Source organism: Cervus canadensis, chromosome 5 (assembly GCF_019320065.1).
Source record: "Cervus canadensis isolate Bull #8, Minnesota chromosome 5, ASM1932006v1, whole genome shotgun sequence".
Lineage (NCBI taxonomy): Eukaryota > Metazoa > Chordata > Mammalia > Artiodactyla > Cervidae > Cervus > Cervus canadensis.
Window position 1 is genome coordinate 24,621,951 of NC_057390.1, and position 8,773 is coordinate 24,630,723.

At 47.6% G+C, this 8,773-nt stretch overlaps 1 long non-coding RNA gene across 1 annotated transcript; it reads left to right on the top strand.

The window, feature by feature from the left end:
• The first annotated feature begins 1,228 nt into the window (after nt 1-1,228).
• On the top strand, nt 1,229-6,924 carry LOC122441618. The gene is made up of 3 exons (XR_006269409.1): nt 1,229-1,401; nt 2,040-2,277; nt 6,264-6,924. It is a non-coding gene; the product is annotated as an uncharacterized LOC122441618 (long non-coding RNA).
• Nucleotides 6,925-8,773: the final 1,849 nt, after the last annotated feature.

The window sequence follows — 8,773 nt, forward strand, 5'->3', positions numbered from 1 at the left end:
TAAAACCCCCCAGACTAGCACCCATGATCCTTGCCCCTGCTGCCGGAACTCACATGTGCCATGATTGTTAATACGGCCTTTCCTTTGTCTCTCTGAATCAACATTAGCTTTGCTAACTCCCTTCCCTCCACCTGATAAGGATGGGGTAACGGCATCTGGACAAACTTGGGGTGTGCTTTTCTTGCCTTGTCAGAACAGCAGCTCCTATTTGGCCAGCGATGGGCTGGGAGCCAGCCCCCAACAATGGAGGCCTTGTGAGCCGGCCTTGGGGGTGTGCTGCGAGCCTGCAATTCAGCACACACACAGCCCTTCCGGCTGCCGCCTTCTTATCTCCTGCCGCCGAGCGCTTGCCAGCGTTGGGGGTGTAACCCAAGCCCTGTAATTGCATGTCCCGATAGAGCATTGCTGGGCTTGGGCCACCGCTGTACATTGCACCCCAGTGAGAGTGCTGGGGACTGTCACCATATCCTGTGGGCACTCCTGTCTGGGGAGCCTCTGGCTGGGGGTCCTCCACTCTTCTCCCAGGGGTCTTGGACTGACTAGGAAACCCACAGCACAGGGCAGGCCGTCTCAGCTTCCCACACCTCAGAATCAGTGTGTTGGGGGACCCCCCTACTCCAGTCCAGACACAAAGAATGGTTTCTCTTTTCTGCACATCCCCTCACCCCCAGCCTGCTTTGTGCTGTTCTTAGTCTCCCTTTCTCTGGACTCCTCCACCTCTTTCATTCTGCTTGCCCATCTTATCTTCAGCTTTGTCCTGCCTTCTTTCTTGGCCTCTCCCCCTCCATAGGACCAGCCCCTCTTTCCATTTTCCTCCTCTTCTCTGGGTCTTCTCCCACAGAAGGAGCTTGGAGGGCAACTCTGTCCGAAAGCTCTAAGATGTGGTGGGGGAAGCAGTTAACTCCAAAGACCCCTCCCATTCACCCCAAGAACACCATCCTGGCTCACCAGGCACCCCCTCCCTGCTGGGCTATGTGCTTTGGACAGTGCCTGGGACGCAGTGCACTATGGGGCTGAAAAGACCCTGGCCCTCCCAAAACTTCCTGTTTGGGAGAGAAAAATGGGTACTGAAAAAGTCTTCAGGTGGCAAGTGCTGTGATGAGTGACAGTGAGGTCTAATCTGGGACTTCCCCAGTGGAAAATTAGAATTGGTTTCTTTGCACTGGAACCATTTGTTTCTAGTAGACCCCTTGTCACCAAATTGTATTCAGTTTCCTTTGCAGGTTTCAAGAGGATGCCTCTGGTTGCCATTAACAACCAACAATAAGAGACAGTGAGCTCACAGAGATGGGGGAGCCCATCAGAATAACACAGGAAGAGGTGATGAACGCCCGGCATCATGCTGGGGATGGAAAACACGGAGGGAAAGACCGATTCAAGAGCATCAGGCTGGTAGAAATGGTACATGGGGGGCTCGGATGCAGGGTGACATGGGAAGGAGGCACAAATATGGCTCCCAGTTCTCTTGCTAGGTAGACAGAGATGCCATTTACAATATGGGAAAAGTGGGACAGCACATATTTGGGGCTGGGAGGGAAACCAAGAGTTCAGCTGTAGACATGTTAAGTTTGAGATGCCCAGGAGATGACAGCATTAGCATTCCTACCCTCCTTTGCTGCAGTAGAAGCCTACTGCCTATCCCCCTGCCCCAGCAAGCGTTTCTGGTTGAGTTGTCACATTCACAGCCTCACTTCTACAAGCACACAGAAACACAAAAAGGTGTGATTCAGGCTGCCCAATCAGAGCACTGACCCCTGCACACAGAGATGGTTCTTGGGACAAGCACACACGGGGGCCTCTGAGGAAGAGAGGACTGCACTCTTCTCTGAGTTTGCTAGCTACAAGGAAAGGTACAGCTAGCGCTGCCAGTGGCTTTGTTCAGCCAGAGAATAAAACCCACACGGGAGAAACTCTGATCAGGAGATGGAGAGAGACTAAGCTCTGGCAACACCGTTTGAACCTCTGGGTACATCCTTACCTGAAGCTAGATCCTCTCTTTGATCCAATACCTGACCTCATAAAATCTTTTTTCCCTCTAGGAGCTAGTTTGAATACTTCTCCATGTGACTGAAAGAGACAATCCAATAAGACTAACACCATATCCTGGAGGTGTCAGGTGGGCCTTCTGGAACAAAGACAGATGCAGGAGTGGAGGAAGTCAGGTTCTGAGGAGGGATAGACACATGAAACCATGGCCGGAGATGGACATGATGGAATCAAAGGACATGGGACTCCAACATTCACCTTTGCTTTCTTTCTCAAGTCTCTACCCTCCAGGTAGGTGCGACTGTGGGACTAAATCAGATTAAAAGGATACGGGTGAAAGTCCCGTGGGGGCTTTCCATTTCCCACTGGATGGTGAGAACTGCAGGAGTAGCTCTCATGGACTTGGTAGCCTTGGACTCCAGTAGACCCTGCCTGATGCCCCGTGGAAAACTGAAGCCCCTCTTCCACCGTCTGCCAAGAGTATTGTTCACTCACAGTTCAACTGAATCTGCCCCCAGAAACTGCTTTTTATGTTTCCTTCCTGGGGGGTGTTAAAGGGGGCCTGTATCCAATAACTAGTGGAGGAGCCAGCCCAGCTCCTCGCCTTAATTGAGATAACTTTGAAGGCCATCCCAGCTCCTGAGCTCCTCCGGAACTGGTTGAGTCCTCTGTTATGACTGCATCATGGCTCAGCTCTGCCCTTTGCCCTGTTTTACCTCCATCACCACCCCCCGCCACCCACAATGAGAGTTCACTCCCCAGTAGGATGTCTGGCTGCACATCTATCTCAGAGTTCGTTTCCTGAGTAATCCAACCCCTGACAGAAGCTGTCTTAGACTGTGTTCTGGAAGCAGTATGCTGAAAATAGTGAAGAAAAAAGGTACAAGAAACTTGAGTTCTCTAAAACCACTAAGCCCCAGTATCAGCCCTGAACCATCAAGGTATATGATAGAAAAACAAGCAAAAAAAAAGAAAGACAGAAAAACCAACCTTCTATTTTGTTTAAGCCAATGTAGTTTGAGGTCTTTGTTATAGCAGTCTAAACCATATTCTGATTAACATAGAATTTGATATCCAGAAGTAGAATGTTAGATGTGGCAAAATTGTAAATATGAGGCCTTGTGCTATTGTCAGACAGTGAGCAGGTATTTCAGGTTGGGAGGCTGGTGACCCGTGCTATGCAAAACAGTTGGTAACAGTATCTCATCTGATATCTTGGAAGACAGTTCACATACCTACTGAGCCTCTGGTTCTGGAGGAAGTGGTTAGAAAAGGTGCAAATATTGGTGGGTATAGTCTTCTCCCCACATTTAGCAAGGTCCTGGAAGAGAGAAAAACAGCATAGAAACAGCAGTTTGCAAGCAGAGATGAAAATAAACAGACCTGTCTATGGAGATTCTTCCTGTCTGGGGCCAGTAATGTAAGTTGACTAGGAATAATCTAGTATTTGGAACCTCCACATGCTGAGAAAGTCAACTGCTTCTGTACCCCAAACTGAGGAAGTGACGTGAAGGGACCCTGAAGAGGCGGGCTTTCCCAGGAGATAAGACTGTGGCCCAAGCCATACCCAGTCAGTTCCCGTTAAGAACAGCCTGCCAGACAGTGGGAGTCAGTTCAACAGCCCAGAGTAAATTAAGGGTGTTGTCTTTCCACCCAGGCCTGCCAGGTTAAGTAACTGCATGAAATATTGTTAAGTTAAGAGAAGGTAGGAAGGACTTCCCTGGTGGTCCAGTGGTTGGAAGGCTGCCCACCAATATAGAGGAGATGGGTTCAATCCCTGGTCCAGGAGGTCCCACATACTGTGGGAAAACTGAGCCGTTGTACCACAACTATCGAAACCCGTTCACCCTAGAGCCTGTGCTCCGTAACAAGAGAAGTCACTGCAACGAGAAGCCCACACGCCACAAGGAGAGAAAGCCCATGGGCAACAAAGAGCCAATGCAGCCCCAAATAAATAAATAAATAAGAGAGAGTGAGATGGACAGATTATAGAAGCTGGGAAATAAATGTGCACAAATGTGTCTTCTGGCTTAAAAATTATGGCTACACCAGCTTTTTTCACTGGGCTACTTGCTTATGAGACAGATTAGAAATAAACAGACTGTAATTATATTGGTTTTTTAAAAAATAGTTTTATTGAGGTATAATTCATATATGAGAAAGTTCACCCTTTAAAATTGTACAATTCTGTGGTTTTTAGTGTATTCAGAGTTGTGTAACTGTCACCACTATCTCATCCTAGAACACTTTCATTACCTCCAAAAGAACCTCATTTTTCACCATCTGTAAAAGTCTCCGAGTCCAGAGTCTCAATTCTGTTCCAGTGGTTTATGTCACCTATGCCAGTACTACACTGTGTTAATTACTATAGTTTTGCAGTAAGTTTTGAAGTAAGGTGGTATGAGTCTTCCAACTTTGTTCTTCTTTTTCAAGACTATCTTGGCTACTCTGGGTCCCTTGCAACTTTGTATGAATCTTTTTTTTTTTTTTATGGTATGAATCTTAAGATACATTTTCCATTTCTGCAAAAAAAAGAAAAGCAGTTGGAATTTTAATAGGGATTTCATTGAATCTGATCTGTTGGCCATTTGGGAGAGTATTACCATCTGAACAATATTAAGTGTTCCAATCCACAGACATGGGGTGACTTCCATTAATTTAGTTATTCTCTAATTTTTTTTAATGATGTTTTATAGTTTTCAATGTACAAGCCTGGAACTTCTGTTGCTGGATTTGTTCCTATTTAATCCTTTTCAATACGATTGCAATTGGATTATTTCTTATATTTAACTTTTGTACATTATGCTAAGTTTCTGAGGTAAATTAATTCGCAGAAGTCTACAGGGCTGGTCAGTACAAACTCTAGGATGGCTCAACTTCTTAAGCAAGCAGTGAGTTCCCAAACCTGCAGCAGTAGGAAACAGGCTCTGAACACTGCACCCTCACCAACCCAAAAGGTTATATCCTCCAATGCTCTTTTCAGATATGGCCCCGGAGGGGCCTTGTAGACAAAGAAGGATGGCCCAGAGGGCAGAGCCAAGAGTCTGAAAGAATGTTTTTAGAATATTCTCCTCTCTGAGGTAGGGAACCTCTGGAATTCTTGCTCAGTTAGATCTGCATCTGCTAATTGCTATACTCCTGTTATGTGTTTTCTGTTTTTCTCTCATCCAAATGGCAAACCGAACTGTGGATATCCCATTCCTGGGCTTCCTTAGCAGCTCAGCTGGTAAAGAGTCTGCCTGCAATGCTGGAGACCCAGTTCGATTCCTGGGTTGGGAAGATTCCCTGGGGAAGGAATAGGCTACCCACTCCAGTATTCATGGGCTTCCCTGATGGCTCAGACAATAAAGAATCTGCCTGCCATGCGGGAGACCTGGGTTCAGTCCCTGGGTGGAGAAAATTCCCTGGAGGAGGGCACAGCAACCCAAGCCAGTACTCTTGCCTGGAGAATCCCCCTGGACAGAGGAGCCTGGCGGGCTACAGTCCATGGGGTCGCAAAGAGCCTGAGACAACTGAGCGACTAAGTACAGCACAGCACATCCCATTCCTATTTATATGTGTATGTGTTGCTGGTTGGTAAAGATTAGGGGGTAAATTACTTATTTTTCAGTTTATGTCCCCAGACCTACATGTGAACTTCATGTAAAGGTCTGACAATTGTCAGGAAGACCTGGGCTTGGAGCTGCTTGCACTGATGGATAAAACCTTGTGTGTTTGGGCTTGAGAAGGGGATGCGCATGTTGCAAGTATGAGAAGAATGTGCATTTATTTAGGTGGTCAGAGGTGCAGACTATGGCAGAGATCTCTAGCTTTCCCTGGACAGCCATTCTCTTCTTCAATAGGGATGGAATCTGACACTTTGCTGCCCAAGGAAAGAATGTATTTCCTAAGTTCCTTTGCAACTAGGTGCCTGTTTTGACCAAGCCTGAGAGCAACATCATGTGAGTAGATACAATGTATGCAGCTGGCAGGCCTTGGCCTTCAAAGGAAGTAGGCATACCTTCTTCCTCTTTTCCCCTTTTCTTCTGGCTGGGAGAATGAAGTGCTGGCAAGGGCTGGGCCATAAATCGCAGAGAGAAACTGCAAGTGAAGGATGGCAAAGCAGCAGATAGAAGAAGCTACCATATCACTCCAATATTGCCTTCCCAGGCTTTTCATGCAAGAGTCAAGCTTCTACTTTTGATTTCTACTCTTGGGGATTTCTATGTTATAACAGCCTAGCATTATCCTAACTAATATAGAGAGTTTATCTGTTTTTCCTTTTTTTTTCCCCCCAGCTGTGCCTCATGACTTGCAGAATCCCAGTTCCCTGACCAGAGATTGAACCCGGGCCACAGCAGTGAAAGAAGAGATCCTGACCACTGGACCGCCAGGGAATCCCCAGTTTATCTGTTTTTAAGTCGGGAGAGACTAGAGCATGTTGTGTGCTCATGAAAATAACCCCGTTAAAGAGGAAGGGATTGATGAGGAAAGAGTGGGCAGATAACCGAAGGAACAGGTCCTTGAGAAGATGAGAAGGAATGGGATTCAGGAAACAAGAGATAGAATCTTCCTTTCACTGAAGAAACTTGGATGTGCCTTCCATTGTGATAAAGCAAACATAGGAATATTTGTGAATTTAGTGGTGGGAAGATGAGGGAGACTCAAGATAATTGCAAGAGAGTGATGCTGTTATAACCCATGAAATCTTGTATTGGTCGTACTCCTCCACATTTCATTTGTTCCCCGATGCACTCATCATTGATCGATGAATCCTTTATTTTTATTTAATTAGTTGTTTGTAGTGATGTAATAAGCACCTGCAAAACCACCCGCCAAACTGGAGCCTTGACAATGACCCACATCTTTCCCTATGATTCCTCCTCCCCCATGCATCCCTTGCCTCCCTCATCCACAGTAACTATCATCTTCAAGTCTGTGTACCACATGCCCTTCGTATCCTTTTAGTGCAGTTTTATTCTATCTGTGCATATTTCCAAAATTTATGTATTTTATATTAATTGTTTTTAATCTCATTAAAAGAATACCATTTTCCCCCACAGTCTTCGAGGATGCACATTTTTTGCCTAATTGTATATTGCTAAGATTCATTTGTGTTATTTTACTTTGCTGTGGCTCATTTATTTAACCTGCTCTGTAATAGTCCATAGTACCACTGACTCAATGGACATGAATTTAAGCAAATTCCCAGAGATAGTGGAAGGCAGGGGAGCCTGGCATGCTGCAGTCCAGGGGGTCGCAAAGAGTCAGACGCAGCAGTGACTGAACAACAAAAACAACTAATGATAGTCCATTATGTGAATATCTCACAGTTTATTCATCCACAGACCATGGACTCTCAGCTGAGAATGGAAAGAAGTGAAGGCAGGAGGGGGCTGATGGGCAGAGAGAAAGTGAAGGAATCAGTGGCCCGGAGTGTTCTGTGAGGCCCGAGAGCTGTGGCAGTGGCACCTGGATTGGGAAGCAGGAAGGCGTGGAGGTGATGGATGGATGGAGAGTGAGGGGATGAGAATTTCTGACTTCAGAAGTGATCAGGCTTTGGGTGGCCATAAGATCTTCAGGGACAAATGTGGCAAAGATAGCTAAGGTGGGGATAATTGGAGATGTAGGTGGCAGAAGCAAGAGGTCAGAGTGTGGATACAGGCCATTCTATTTGTCTAGGATGGTGGCAGGAGGGGCACAGAGGAGAAGATGAGGAGGTTCAAATGGGGGTCTTCAGCAGGGGAGGGAGCAGGCCTGGAAGGCTGGGAGGTGAGCGGAACGAGGGAGGAGGATGGCAGAGCCAGAAGCATCAGTGTCTGAGTTCAGGGCTTTATAGGAGGCTGGGAGGAACGGCTGGAAATGACCCCGAGGAATAATAAGGACAAGCTCCGCCTTTTAGCCCTGCGGTGCAGAGAATGTGAGCCTCAACAGGTTGTAGGGAGGCGGTAGCTCAGGCCCAGGAGGAGGACACGTTCTGAGAGGAGGCTGAAGGTGTAGCAGAGAGCGCTGCCTGTGGTGTATCGTGAGAGCAGGGGATGATGATGGGGAAGCGGGCCTGCGTCTCAGGGCTCAGCGAGGCAGGTGAGCAAGCCACACGGGGGTGGGAGGGGAGGTGGCCCTGGACCTCATGGATGGATGGCCAGCCTTGGCTGTCTCTCACCAGCTAGGAGCGCTGCCTGCTCCTGGCCACGGCAAATGTGTGCAAGGGTCATCGCTCAGCATCTTGCTCCCATGCTACTGTGACACCAGCCCTGTGTGTCCTTCGGGGCTGGTGTACCTCATGTGAAGGGGAGCCAGAGAGTCAGGGGAAGCCAATGCAGAGAACTGCCCTGGTTAGAGGAGATCCAGGGATCCCGGACCCCCACTGTCACCTTCCTGTCAGTTCAGGTGGGGCCTACCAGCTCCCAGGGCCCTGGGCTCATCCAACTTGCTCTATGAGAAGTCTTCTGACTCCAGTCTGAGATTAGAGACAACATCTTGGCTCTTAGGGAGGCCCCTCTAAGGGAGGAGTTTGGAGGGAAAGCAGATGAGGTGAAGCCAGCTGCTTGGGAGCCAAGGATGGCGCTAAAAAAGATGCAGCTTGCCAGCCATTGTCTTTCAACAACACCAGTACAGAAAGGTAGAGTCCAGCCCAGCCCAGACTGTGTTTCTATGGTCTTAGGCGAGGTTTCCTTCTGAATTTCTCACCTAGGATTAACTCAGTTATTCCTCTTCAACTATGAAAGCTTGGAGCAAGAGTCTGGGATTATTAGACACAAAGTCCCTGGATTATTTTTTGTGCCTCCTCTCCTACACTGACCTCACA